Source organism: Staurois parvus, unplaced genomic scaffold (genome assembly GCF_062004578.1).
Source record: "Staurois parvus isolate SC_StPar_1 unplaced genomic scaffold, SC_StPar_1.0 ptg000357l, whole genome shotgun sequence".
NCBI lineage: Eukaryota > Metazoa > Chordata > Amphibia > Anura > Ranidae > Staurois > Staurois parvus.
Window position 1 is genome coordinate 599,987 of NW_028318153.1, and position 15,629 is coordinate 615,615.

The window sequence follows — 15,629 nt, forward strand, 5'->3', positions numbered from 1 at the left end:
GATCAGGGACACTGACTAATGACAGTATGTATAAAAAAGTAAATTTAAAAAAAAAAAAAATTTTTTTTTCAGTTGTATGTTTTTCTTTTTTTTATGATTTATTTTAGCACACTGTGACCAGAGCAATATAATGCTACCATAGTAACATTGCACTACTCTCGGGAAGTGATCAGGATTTTTTTTTTTGTTTATGTACATTATGATTGTATATACTAGTGAATTTCACTGGTTTAAGCAGCCATTTTTACTGAATGAAATTGATTCACTCAGTGTTTACTATTGTGGTTAGCTGTGATTGGCTATAGCTAATCACATGGTACAGATGGCCTGTGATTGGCCCTATTTGTACCAAGTTGTCACTGTGACCAATCACATAGATCAACACAATAGTACACAATAGATGGCATGAATGTACACAATCCATTGCTGACAATTGTTATGTGATCTGCTGTGATTGGTCACAGTGATCACATGGTACCAGCAGTGGGTGACAGATCTCACCGCAGTGCGGCCTGTGGGGCACTCAAGGCGTATGCACTCAAGGAGGACATCATATGACATCCACCCAGAACGGTGAACGCCCCACCCAGCCATCATTTGACTATAGGCCAGAAGGAAAGTAGTTAAAGCCCAGCTCTGGGAAACCTGAAAATGATCTCTTGCAATGGAGTGCCTGAGCGTAGGAGCATAGGAGAGGAGATTCTGCAGGGACCAGTCTAGGAACGGAGGATTGGGTAGGTAAATCTACTTTAACAAGTTCTAAACCTAAATGAGAAATTAACTCTTGCAGTGACTGCACAGCTCCAGAGATTATTTTCAAGTTTCACAGACTTGGGCTTCAATCATCCACTCATGTGCAAGTGCTTTTTTATATTCCTTTCACATATTTGGGCCTTCCAAGTTAACACTGCTTCACCTTATTTGCTAAGGAAATTGAACGTTCCCTTTCAAGGTGCACATATACTTTTTAAAGTCTACCTTCACTTACCACTTATCACTTTAGTCAACAGCCTCGATTTTTCTTTTTGAAGCTCCATGGTGTAGTGAAACAGCCTCTATTCCTGTAAATTTACCCAAATGTCTTTGTAAGTTGCTAGACTCTAACTACATTTGTTTTGTTGAATAATTTGGGCCTCTGGTGAACTATGCTGAACATGATGGGAAAATTTCCCAGAACTGCTTTATAAACCGATCAGCCATAACATTATGAACACCCACCATAACCCATCGTGGCATGGAGTCCACTAGACCTCTGCAGGTATGCTGTGGTATCTGGCACCAAGTCGTCAGTAGCAGAATCCTTTACATCCTGTAGACTGGAAAATGGGGCCTCCATATAACTGACACCTGGTGCCTACTGCCTACTGCAGTATATCTGTGGTAGGTGGTTGCCACGCGGGTAATATAGGGTAACAGCTCTCTCACTATTCACCTGTGTGAATAAAGTGTGAGATTTGTGGAGTGACGGCAAAATTCAGAACTAAAAATCTAGCAATGGACAGGAGAGGGCACCAGAATGGTAGACTTGTGGCCGGTTCCTTCCTCACCGCAGCAAAAACTATCTCTCACTGAAACAATACTACGCATTCACCTGTGCAGGAACCAGGTAAAGGTTATCTCTGATTACACTGACTACAGTGGAATGACGAAAGGGAGCCAGGGAATACACCTGGATTACACCATTTTATTACTACCTGCAATGTGCTGCACAAGAAAAGGTTGCACGGGGAACATATTCTATTAGAGAAACCTGTTCACTTTATGTGTTTTTTGGGACTATAAAATTTAAAAAAAAAAGGATCTAGTGGTGAATATTATAACTGGAGGGAATGTGAGAATCCAAAGCGTTTGGCCACTATTAGTAAAACAAGTTCAAGTATATTTCAAGACAAGTGCAAGCTAAGTAACGTGTAATTATAACACTTCTAAGAAATGAATGCCTTTCAGAGATCACAGGACCCCCTGACAATGCCTACAGCAGCCAGCAATAGATCATTATTACAAGTTATCTGCTACTGCACAGCCGCATGGGGGGATAGGACTGGATCCAGACCCCCCCACGAAGAAAAGAAACAAAAAGAGAACTTTTTTCTATCTATCTATCTATCTATCTATCTATCTATCTATCTATCTATCTAACTATCTATCTATCTATCTATGTATCATCTATCTATCTATCTATCTAGCTATGTATCATCTATCTATCTATCTATCTATCTATCTATCTATCTATCTATCTATGTATCATCTATCTATGTATCTATCTATCTATCTATCTATCTATCTATGTATCTATCTATCTATCTATCTATCTATCTATCTATCTATCTATCTATCTATCTATCTATCTATCTATGTATCTATCTATGTATCTATCTATCTATCTATCTATCTATCTATCTATCTATCTATCTATGTATCATCTATCTATCTATCTATCTATCTATCTATCTATCTATCTATCTATGTATTATCTATCTATCTATCTATCTATCTATCTATCTATCTATCTATCTATCTATGTATCTATCTATGTATCATCTATCTATCTATCATCCCCCGGGGCACGAAGCTCCTGATGGGGACAAGGTTCCCAATTGGTCCTCCTGGACAAAAGGCCTGGTGGACCACCGTTCCTTGTGTCCAGCCGAAGCCAGACACACAGTACTTGGTCAGGGGGCTCTCCCGAAGAAAAGCCCCCTAGGGATCAGGGGAGGAAGGAACCAAAAGGCCACACATCCTCCCCCTAGACTTCAGGGTAGGCCCGAGGACCCACACCCTCCATCCGTGAAAACACACACATAAGCGAAAGAAAAAGTGACAAACGTGGGAGGTGTAAATAAATTAAATAAATAGAAAATAAAAAAGTGGTACCGTGCCAAATAGTGCACAGACCAGGCCCTGAGGCCCGTAGCAAAAATTGCCCTGGACTTAGCCAAAAGGCCTGGTCCTTAGGGCGCTGTGCAAAAAGAATGTAAAAACAGTGACCATGTGCCATGTTCACACAGTGGGGTCCCACACCCAGGTGTTACTAGTGGCACCCCTGAGAGCGTCTACTCAGGGGGCACCGAGTTTGCGGACTTTCTGCCTCCTCAGCCCCTGGCCAGACCAAGGTAGATCTGTCCAAATCAGGAGGTACTGGGTCTTTCCAGTCTTCTCGGAGGAATTACTCCCAGGGCCCCAGCATAACTCGTGGCGCTCCCCGGTTTCTGTCCCTCCGGCACTAGCCTTCCGGACCCCCATCATACCAGTGAGGGTACTATACAACAGCCATCCCCGCAAAGCTAGAATGGCCGGGAGCACCCCCACTGGACACTGATAAGAACAGATACTACACTTGATCTTAGCCAAAAGGCCGAGAAGCTGACAAAATCTACTGCTGAACGCAAGTTTGGTGCGTTCAAAAAAATGACTGTAAACTCAACTGCCTGTAAACGACTGTGTACATGGACGCATAGGAAACATTAGGGAGAGTTCCGGGGCTGCTAAGAAAAACGCAGAAAAGCTCCTGAATATGAGTTTATTAGCTGCATTGCACATGAGCCCTAAGTATGAATAAAAAAATAAAACTACCCGGGTTGCAACAATGATGACGAATGATCTGGATGATATTTACACTTAGACCTGGTTCACACCTATGCGTTTTGCAATTGATGCTTTTCTTCTGGCCCGTTTGGCGTTTTTGAACTCGCATTTTTTTTATATTTTGCTTTTATTTTTATTTTTACAATAGGAAAGTATTGAGTGTGACTTTGATGGGACTTTGATGGGATTTTACACTCTGTGGCACTCAAAGTTGCAGCAAAGTAGTTCAGGAACCTTTTCAAAGTCGCTGTGACTTCGATAATGTTACTGTACTACTTTGGTGTGACTTTGATGCAACTTTACACTCTCTGGCACTCATAGTTGTATCAAAGTCACGCCAAAGTCATACAGGAACCTTTTCAAACTCGCAAGGACTCTGAAGATGTTCCTGCATTACTCTGATGCCACTTTGAGTGCCAGAGAGTGTAAAGTTGCATCAAAATCGCACTTGTTTCCTTTTGCTCAAAAAAATGCAAAACGCATTATAAATGCAACAAAAACGCAATCTGCTATGGAAAAAAAGTCTGTGAACCTTTCCAAAAACTCAACAGCTGAAAATGCATAGATGTGAACATGTCCCATAGGAAACCATGTTAAATAGCCTGTAGTGCGTTTCTACAAAATGCATAGGTGTGAACCAGGCCTTACTGCACAAGTATCAAATGCTCATCTAAGTGGCTGCAATATCATTCAAATTTTTTGTGATCACAAACCTGGGAAAATAATTCTTGGCCATGATAATTTGTGCCCTTGTCAACCTGGCTTAACCACTTCATGTCCGGACACTTTCACCCCCTTCCTGTCCAGGCCAATTTTCAGCTTTCAGTGCTGTCACACTTTGAATGATAATTGCGCGGTCATGCAACACTCTACCCATATGAATTTTTTAGCAATTTTTTTGAGACAGAGAAAACTTTATTTTGGTGGTATTTCTGCTCCACTGGGATTTTTTTTTTTTTTGCTATATGAATGAAAATGTCCAAAAATTTTGAAAAAAAAGTGTTTTTCTATACATTTTTGCAAATAAATAATCTTTTTTCATAAATCTTGGCCAAAATGTATTCAGTTATCTTTTTAGCAAAAAAAAAAATTCCCAAATTAGTTTATAACCAAAAATTATAATTTTTCAAAAAACATCTTTTACATTTTATTTTTTTTATATTATTTGTTTTTTGTTTTTTTTTTGTTTTTAACATATTGTCACCCTAGCAGTACAGTGTCACCATAGTGACACTGTACTACTTGTGGGGGGCGGTGAACATTTTTTTTTTTACACCGATTGCTTTTACATCCATAAAGGCTGTAAAAGCAATCATTTCTCCTCTCTGGCTGCATTCTTGCAGCCACTGAGAAATACTGTGTGAGCTGTGATTGGTCACAGCTTGTCACATGGTACAAGACTGTTGTGAATATCCTTGTACCATGTGACCTCTGTGATCATTCACAGATTTCAAACGTAGTAAGCAATGATGTCACAAGTGCTTATCATTGCTTACTACTCTTCATGTGATCACTAATTGTCCGATCAGTGATCACATGATCGGGACCTCACACAGAGGTTCCATACAGCGATCGGTATCCTCCGGACACAGCGGGCACCGTGCTGCGCGCTCCCAGGGAGCATGCACAATCCAAAATGGTGGGTGCCGTTTATGAACAGCAACCTGCCCCTGCACTGCCACCGTCCAGCCGTTTATATACAGCGGCCGGACGGAAAGTGGTTAATCCTATCTTAAAGTGGTAATAAACCCAAAACCAAAAATGTAATAGATTGCAGCTCACCAATCCTTGAGATGTGGTGGCTTCATTAGTTTTCCTTGAGATGTGGTGGCTGCATTAGTTTTCCTTGAGATGTGGTGGCTGCATTAGTTTTCATCTTACACCTGGTGATCTAGCTAGTAACACACCTCCTTTGTTAGAGAGCCTATACTCTGGATGAAGGAGCACTTGGGGCACGGCAGCGTTGTCAGTCTGGGGAGAGGGGAGTGTTAGATGTACTAGCAGATTTAAATACACTAGACAATTGATGCCAAAATCCAGATAACACTTTATAATCAGTTACAGCAAACAGTTTTTTTCTTTTTAGGATAAAGATGTTACATGAATAATTAGCTGATCATTGTAAGCACCCCTGCCAGTAGTAAATAGTTTGACTCATCCCTGTAAACAGATACATCTGCAAGCTGAGAGCTTGTTCTTTAGAAAAACAACAGACTTACTGGCTGGATCATCCGATAAAAAAATAAAAGAAAAAAAGAGAGCCTAAAAAAGAAAACTAATGCAGCCTACACACCTAAGAATTGGTAAGCTACAATATAATAAATGTTTGCTTTTAGGTTTAATACTGTTGCGCAAGAAGTTTACACAAACTGTTTATTCCCCTGCATGTGTTGTAATGTAACATCAAACGGGGAAAAACGCTCTTCTAATGTAAAACGCATACGTTCACTTTGAATATCACCATTCCGCTATGTCACCTAAAAGTCACACAAATATGATAACATTTTAATCAACAGACTTTGTTGTATATATTTTTCGGTAAATATATGAAGGTAAACAAATTATATGATTGTTGCACTGAAAAAATTACAGGAAAATGCATTTTTCTCTTTTTTAGTATTTAGTATTAAGAACAAAGGAATAAAATATGTGTATCCAATTGTGGTACCGAATTAAAGACCTATCTGCCCCCCCAAAAAAGGAATACCATTTTAGGCTTCATTTAGATGTACAGTTGGAAAGGCTGTAAAAATGTGCAGCTGAGCCAAATTTTTATCACCCAGTTCTGCCCCCTTAAGCTGCAATAGGCAGCGGATTGGGGCATTCACATGCTGGAGTTGCGACGCTTTGCGCCCATGCCAAGGTTTACTTGACCTGTAGCAATCATTAGACAGCAAGCCCAGCGAATGTTACACACTCGAGTAAACGGGTAAGCGCCACAAACACCCCGTAAATCGCATCTGCGTGTTTGTTGACAAAAGTGGGGTTCAGGGGCGGACTGACCATTTGGAAACTCGGGCACTGCCCGAGGGCCCGGGGTCAGTAGGGGGCCCCATGAGATGCCCCTGGTACCTTTTTTATAGGCTTTTTTGAGTTTGTCAAGGACACAGGGGCCCCATGATCCCCTATTGCCCGGGGGCCGCATGAGTTGTCAGTCCGCCCCTGGTGGGGTTAAAACAGGCCGTAAGGAGGAGTCACATTGCTTCCTCACTGCCTAGGAAGCGCAATCCGAATGCGGATCGGGCTTCAGGGAAAAGTGAGATTGAGCCTGGGTTTACATGTGCGGTGCGGAATATCGCATATGATTCGCACAGGAACCGCTCCGCATTCTTGTACAAATCACATGCGGTTTGTGTGCGTTGCGATTGGAGCCATACATTTTGTATGGCTCTAATTGTACCGCACCTGCACCAAAGAGGTGCAGGACCCTTTTTTGGGTCCGCACTAGAATCGGATCACATGGGTATTCACACCTATGTGATCTGATTCTGCACATCGCACTGCGTTTTGGGGACCGCTTTCGGGGTGTTGTTAACTTAACATATACATCCGCAGCGGTTCGCATGAACGGGGTGCAATTCGGATGTGGTGCAGAATTCGCACAGAAAACGCTGCAAATTCCGCATCGCATCAATGTGAACCCGGGCTTTGACGCACATCTAAACATACCCTTACGGAAATTAGGGACTCAAGTGAAATAAATAAAACTGAAAACATTCCTTTTAAAAAGTTACTTGTAAGTGGCAGAATCCATGTAATAATTGGCCTGTGAATAGAGATATCTCATGTATATTAGAGCCCATCCGTCATCGAACAGCTGTCTGCAGGCTGCCCTCTGACCTCATCCAAAATGGCAAGCCCTTTCCAGTGTTCTATATAAGTGAGACATTCTGCAGAGCTGTTTTGACACATAGAAGTGCGGCTGCAGATTCTCTGTACCCAGGAAAACTGTCACTCCCAATCACAGGCTCCTGTCTATAGGGGCCGCGCAGGCAGCACCTGTTCAGACAAAATAAGTAGCTTGTCTGTGCAGCGCACTCCCGAGGACTGTGATTGGTCACGGCTTCTGATTTACTGTGCTTGAATGGAAAATATTTCAGGAGTATAAGTCATGTGTTCAAATGGCCAAACTGCGCTCTTTGATAAATACAGCGATTCTTAAAGTAGATCTAAGCCCTTACTGGGTGACATTTAGTCAAATATCATAAACAACTGTCGGCAATGATAGTGTAGAGAGGGTAGATATCAGGCAGGCAAGTTAGCATCACTCAACCGTGGCCCATTCAGGAGCCAGGAAAACCGGTGGCCTGGCATCAATGACCCCACACTTGTTAGGCATTCAGCAGAGAATTAGTAGCAAGCCTGCAACTCAGTATCGTCCAAATGTGGTAGACTTTTCTGGCTAACGCATTTCGGCTGTTAGCCAGTTCCAGTCCAAGCCAATTATGACATTCCTCTCCTACATGTAAAAAATCTGCATTTTTTTGGCTAGAAAACAATGTAGAAGCCCCAAACATCTTATCTATCTATCTATCTATCTATCTATCTATCTATCTATCTATCTATCTATCTATATCTATATATATAATTCAAAAACTGCACAAATGTCACACGTCCACGTAAATACAAAGCTGCAAACACACCCAAAGGATATCCCCCTCTCAATCAACATATAAAAATCAGTGTTGCGCTAAAAGTGAACAAATATGAACAAAAAATGTTAATAAATACACAATAAGGTGCTCTAAACACACAAGTGATAACAGTCCTTGAGGGACCCTATAGTGCTCAAAGTCCACATATGCAAAGAACAATCAAAAAACAATCCTTGTGAGTGCAAGACAATTTCTTGAATTAACAAGCAATGGTGAATATTCTTCATTCCATCCAAAAATCACCAATGTGACTGGCCACCACCATGTTAGCAAGTCAAAGGCTTACCAGATTCTCAGACCCCTTAATTATAGGAGGTCGAATATGAATCTGTCCGGACAGATAGACTATAATGGAACCCGGTGCTCTGCTCCGACACAGTCAAGCCATTCCAATGATAAAAATCAGGGTTGGCTCATAAAAAACAATATTTTACTGCACTATGAGAGGCACCTCTATATTGTTTTTTATGAGCCAACCCTGATCTTTATCATTGGAACGGTTTGACTGTGTCGGAGCAGAGCACTGGCTTCCATTATAGTCTATCTGTCCGGACTGATTCATATTCACATTGAGCCCAATTCGAACTCCTATAATTAAGGGGTCTGAGAATCTGCGGGAGGGGACCCAGAAGATCGTGTTGTCATTTGCTATAGCAAAAGCTGATCAGCGGGTCCCGGACAATAATTTATGGCTGGGACCTGCTGATCAGCTCAGCGATTGACAGAAGAGAGCCCTGTGTTCGTAAACAACACAGATCTCTCTTCATACAGCAGTGATTTTGCCATTTTTTTTCTCCCTGCTAAGCAGGGAATAAAAACTGGCACATTGCTTAGTTAGACAGCACACAGTGATCGGTGACAATATGCCTGATGAAGAGCTTGGGTGACGGGAGAGCCGGCGGGTTGCGTTCATCACGGGTCTTGTCCGAAGTCAGGGATTTTATCAGCATTTTATAGCGGCATTTCATCTTGTTGAATGTAAGTGCAATTTTAATAAAACTACTTAGTATTTTACACACTACACTATGGCAGGTTCCTTTGTTTTGTGAGTTCCACCCGACAGACCATAAGTCACAGGAGCATTCTTACACCATCGTGCAGTGGAGAAAGAGAGTCCTATGACCCACATAGACGCCCACAGGCCTCTTTCACACGGGCGTTCCCAATGTCCATTTTTTATCTGTCCATTTACGGATGAAAAACAGACCCCCATGTATCTCTATGGACTTGCTGATGTAAACGGATGAACATCTTTTTACATCTGTTATTGTCCGTATCTGTTAACATCCGTTTATACATTCCTGGTATAAAAGAAAAATTAAAAAACAAATACCAATTCCAGTATATATATCATAGTCTGTAGGCACTATAACTTCCACACAAACCAATCAGTATATACACTTATTGGGATATTTTTTACAAAAGACATGTACAGTAGCAGAATACATTTTATCCAAAATTTATGGAGAAATTTACATTTTTTTATTTTTTTATAGGATATGGTTTATAGCAGATAGTAAAAAACACAGTATTGTTTTATTTTCCAAATGTTTGGTCTTTTTTTGTTTATATCGAAAAAAATAAAAAAAACCCAGTGGTGATCAAATACCACCAAAAGAAAGCTCTATTTGTGTGAAAAAAAAGAATTATGTGAACTTTGTTTGGGTACAGCAATTGCCAGATAAAGTAGCACAGTGCCGAACTGCAAAAAATGGCCTGGTCATGAAGGGGGTAAAATCTACCAGAGCTCAAGTGGTTAAAGTGGTAGTAAGCCCCATTGTTTACTTGTCTCTAAAGGAAAACCTAAAATAAAGCTGAGCTGTAGGTACAATAAATATCTTCTAAGATACCTGCACTGTTTAGGAGATTTTTACTTTAGTAGCAGCCGGTGACGTCACCAACGCATGTTCACTGCGCTCTCAGTGAAGGCGTGCCATCCATTGAGAGAGGCGTGCCCAGGGGCGGACTGACAATTCATGGGGCCCCCGGGCAATAGGGGATCATGGGGCCCCTGTGTCCTTGCTCAAATCAAAGCACACCCAAAAAAGCCTATAAAAAAGGTACTAGGTGCATTTCATGGGGCCCCCTACTGACCCCGAGCCCTCGGGCAGTGCCCGAGTGCTCGAATGGTCAGTCCCCCCCTGGGCGTGCCTAGGGTTGCCACCTCAAAACTGAACACATTTTAATTACACAACTTCTGAGGCTAATTTAAAGCAGATAAGGAATTAGGTGAGTTAAATTACCACCTTAACCACTCGCCCTCCAGAGGATTTACCCCCCTTCCTGACATTTTTTGCGTTATGGTGCTGTGATACTTTAACTGACAATTGCGCGGTCATGCAACGCTGCACCCAAATTAAATTTACGTCCTTTTTTTCCCACAAATAGAGCTTTCTTTCAGTGGTATTTTTATTTTTTGCGCTATAAAAAAGAAGACCGATAATTTTGAGAAAAAAACAATATTTTTGATGTTTTGCTATTAAACATGTCCAGTAAAAAAAAAGAAAAAAAAAATCAAATTTCGTCATAAATTTAGGCCAAAATGTATTTTGCTATGTCTTTGCTAAAAAAAATCCCAATACTTGTACATTAATTGGTTTACGTGAAAGTTATAGTATTTACAAATGGCGGTATACTTGCTGGGATTTTTAATTTTTACTAGTAATGGCGGCGTTCAGCGACTTATAGCAGGACTGCGGCGGGCATTCTGACACTGGTGGGAGCTGACATCCTCAGTGACACCAATACAGTAATCAGTGCTAATAAAAAGCACTGGCACTGTACTGATGGCACTGGGCAGGAAGGGGCTAACATCTGGGGCAATCAAAGGGTTATCTGTGTGCTGTGTGTATTTTACTGTGTGCTGTGTGTGTGCTTTACTGTAAGCACACTGCTTTGTATGGCAAAGCCATGCATAGCAGTGTGCAGGAGCTGACAGGGGAGAGATCTGTATTGTTTACTTACAGTTCTTTCCCTTCATTGGTAATGCTCCTTGATCACCGGTTGCAGGCAAGTAATCACCGGCCAGGACTCGATGATTGACAGCCGAGGCCGCGAATAGCGGCAAATGCAAAATCACATATTTATACGTGATTTTTTGGACCCCTGTATATCTGCTATAGGGCAGGAAGCATTTTACAGCTCCCTGCTGGCACCTCCCACCAGGCATGATCTGCCTGCACTACATAGAGAAACACAGAGACCCAGTAATGACACCACTGGGTCTAGAATAAGATATGTAATGAAAACAGAAAGGTTTTATTTAATTGGCATGTTGATGAGGGTGGAATGGAGGAACCAGGGGTGACAAAATAGAGGACGATTACACTTCAGCTTTAAGAACAGATTATCAGTTATATTTTGTAATATCACATTTCAGGTGATAATATCAACTTTCAGAAATGATTTTAGACCTAGAAGCTTGCAGATATGAAGCCCTTTTCTCTCAACACTTTTCTGGTCCTTTTTTCTTTCTAGGCGTTTAAACCTTTTTTTTTCCCTTGTCCATCTGTCCTAGCCCACAGGCATATGCCAAAGGGGCTCTCACCTCCCTTAGGCAGTCTGCTCTCAGACTAAACCATATGATTGTGAGAGCACAGCCACAGAAATGCAAATTCAAAGCTCTGCAGATTCAAAGCCTTCCTATGAAACTGCTTCAGCAACAAGCCCTGTGTTACTACACTAATACACAGAAATAAAGGCTCCTGAAAGATGGATTGGTGGTCGGCCCTCAGCTGATATTACGTAAAGTGAACAATATTTAGTTTGATAAATTTCTGTTTATCATAAACAATCACCCTTAAAATATACCATTATCACCATTTTTCATCCTTTAGGGCTGCATGTACACGGGGCTTTTGGAAAACTCTTCTGAACGATGGAAACTGACTGCTGGAAAGCGGAGGTTAAAAAACGGCAGTTTAGCTGCGTTTGCATACCGCATTTATCCGCTTTTGCGTTTAGAAGCGATTTTAAAAGATAACCTCAGGAGACCTTCCAAAATGCCCAGAATGCACTGAAAAATAGTCAAAAATTAACTATTTCAGACATTTTGAGAGAGCAGAAGCAGAGAGACCAGTATGTGTTGAGATGACCTGTCTTTTCTGGTTGTATTCACTATGGATCCCACCATGAGCATAATGCGGCACGTTCTACCATCTTTTCCTTCACGCCAAACCTGGAACTGACTGCACTGGTGTACCGGGTCCATTTGAATACATGGAAAATGCTTTACATGCATTTCTAATGATGAAAAAAGGCTTTGGACATCTGGACATGGAACAGTTAAAAAACACTTCTAAACGGAAATGCTTATAAACGCGGTAAACCGCATTTGCAAGCGTTTACACATGTGTATAAGCATTTGAAACGCCAGTAAAATCTACTCCTGAACACAAGTTTGGTGCGTTAAAAAAAAAAGACAGTTAACTCAACTGCCTGTAAATGACTGTGTGTACATGGACACATAGGAAAGCATTAGGGAGAGTTCAGGGGCTGCTGAAAAAATGCAGAAAAGCTCCTGAACATCAGTTTAGGAGCTGCAGTGTACATGAGCCCTTATTGCATCTCATTGCTGCTGATTTCCTGCTGTCTATTTGCCGCTACTTTGTGTCTACGTGCACTTCAATGGTGGCTGCATGGTGATTCTCTGGAAAGACTTCTCTAATAGTGATCATGGGCCATTCTTAAAGTTATTGTAAGGCCGGCCATACATGGGTCGATTTCCTAACGATTTTTCAATTGAAAATCAGACCTAAGAATAATCGAATGATTTTCGCTCTGTTAGTGGGGCAATGGCACTGGCTGATTTTCATGGGTTCCTCCCCATTTTGTTTATCGCATGCTGGAAAATTTGTGAAAAATGACCAATTTTCGAAATCTTTGGTGGCACCATCGGATTACAGAATTAAAGATGTCTTTGATTTTCGATCGCAAAATTGTTCGGAATTCGACTCATGTATGGCCTGCTTAAGCCTTCGGGTTTTTTTCTTCTTCGAATAATAAGCATGTTGTACTTACCTACCAATAAACATAATAGTCTAGCACACGGGTGTCAAACTGGCGGCCCTCCAGCTGTTGCCAAACTACAAGTCCCATGAGGCATTGCAAGATTGGCAGTCACAAGTATGACTCCCGAAGGCAAAGGCATGATGGGACTTGTAGTTTTCAACAGCTGGAGGGCCGACAACCACATAAGGCAATCATATCAACAAAATGTCCTTCTTTTCTCCGCGTTTTAAAACAAATGTCCCAAAAATCCACATGGTGGGAGAAATCTTCTAAATCTTCACATAAAACACCAATAGTGCTTGAACCACCACCACATAAACTTGCCACTCCCCTCAATTTAATTATTATTCATTTCAGGTATTTATATAGCACCATCAATTTACACAGCGCTTTACATATATATTGTACATTCACATCAGTCCCTAACCCTCAAGGGGCGTACAATCTAAGGTCCCTAACTTACATTCATACATACACATACTAGGGCCAATTTAGACCAGAGCCAATTAACCTACCAGCATGTCTTTGGAGTGTGGGAGGAAACCAGAGTATCCAGAGGAAACCCACACAGGCGCAGGGAGAACATACAAACTCCAGGCAGGTGCTGCTGTGGTTGGGAATTGAAACAATGACCCTAGTACTGCCAGGTGGAAGTGCTAACCATTTAGCCACTGTGATATCATGTGTAATACTCATGTAAAAATACCAGAAAAACAGCCCATAATGTACACTGTGGGATGACATCAGATGTGTAGCTCCACCCCCTACACGCGTTACATCCTGGGTAGAACTTCCTCAGCAGACGACTTCCTCAGTAGACACCAACTGAGGAAGTCCTGCCCAGGATGTAACTTGTGTAGGAGGTGGAGCTATGCATCTGACGTCATCCCGCGGCCATCTTGGAGAGATGTGATGAACCTGTGTATGCTTTGTACTATGCACTACAGCTTGTAAGTTTTAATCATTTTAGCAGTGAGGAAGTTTTTTCAGCAGTATACACTATGGGCTGTCTTTCTGGTATTTTTACACGAGTATTACACATTATATCACAGAAGGAGTAACAAGTGGATGAAAAATGTATATTGGATCACTATTTGCACTTAAAGGGAAAGCACTTATGACTTACAGTTAGCACAGAGGTCAATAAATTGAGGTGAGCGGCAAGTTTATGTGTGGTGGATCAAGCACTATTGGTGTTTTATGTGAAGATTTAGAAGATTTCTCCCACCATGTATTTTTGGGACATTTGTTTTAACACGCGGAGAAAAGAAGGACATTTTGTTTATATGATTGCCTTATGTGGTTGTGCTAGACTATCATGTTTATTGATTTTTTTATTTTAGTTGATGTGGAAGACATTTTAGTGTTTAGCAAAGCATCCATTCTAATTTCTTTGGCACTTTATCATATTTTTGTCATAATATCTTTGGCACATACAGGTGAAACTCAAAAAATTAGAATATCGTGCAAAATTTCATTTATTTCAGTAATGCAACTTAAAAGGTGAAACTAATATATGAGATAGACTCATTACATGCAAAGCAAGATAGTTCAAGCCGTGATTTGTCATAATTGTGATGATTATGGCTTACAGCTCATGAAAACCCCAAATCCGCAATCTCAGAAAATTAGAATATTGTGAAAAGGTGCAATATTCTCGGCTCAAAGTGTCCCACTCTAATCAGCTAATTAAGCCATAACACCTGCAAAGGGTTCCTGAGCCTTTAAATGGTCTCTGTCTGGTTCAGTAGGAATCACAATCATGGGAAAGACTGCTGACCTGACAGTTGTGCAGAAAACCATCATTGGCAACCTCCATAAGGAGGGAAAGGTGATTGCAAAAGAAGTTGGATGTTCCCAAAGTGCTGTATCAAAGCGCATTAATAGAAAGTTATGTGGAAGGGAAAAGTGTGGAAGAAAAGGTGCACAAGCAGCAGGGATGATCACAGCCTGCAGAGGATTGTCAGGAAAAGGCCATTCAAAAGTGTTGGGGACTTTCACAAGGAGTGGACTGAGGCTGGAGTCAGTGCATCAAGAGCCACCACACACAGATGGATCCTGGACATGGGCTTCAAATGTTGTATTCCTCTTGTCAAGCCACTCCTGAACAACAAACAACGTCAGAAGCGTCTTACCTGGGCTAAAGAAAAACAGACCTGGTCTGTTGCTCAGTGGTCCAAAGTCCTCTTTTCTGATGAGAGCAACTTTTGCATCTCATTTGGAAACCAAGGACCCAGAGTATGGAGGAAGAATGGAGAGGCACACACTGCAAGATGCTTGAAGTCCAGTGTGACGTTTCCACAGTCTGTCTTGATTTGGGGAGCCATGTCATCTGCTGGTGTTGGTCCACTGTGCTTCATTAAGTCCAGGGTCAACACA

At 41.4% G+C, this 15,629-nt stretch overlaps 1 protein-coding gene and 1 pseudogene across 4 annotated transcripts in view; one reads left to right on the plus strand and one right to left on the minus strand.

Annotated features, from left to right (window-relative positions):
- The window catches only part of ESRRG (estrogen related receptor gamma), a 1,108,989-nt gene that overhangs the window by 430,398 nt on the left and 662,962 nt on the right, over positions 1-15,629 (plus strand). The window lies entirely within an intron of this gene.
- On the minus strand, positions 3,252-3,367 carry LOC149456562 (U2 spliceosomal RNA; annotated as a pseudogene).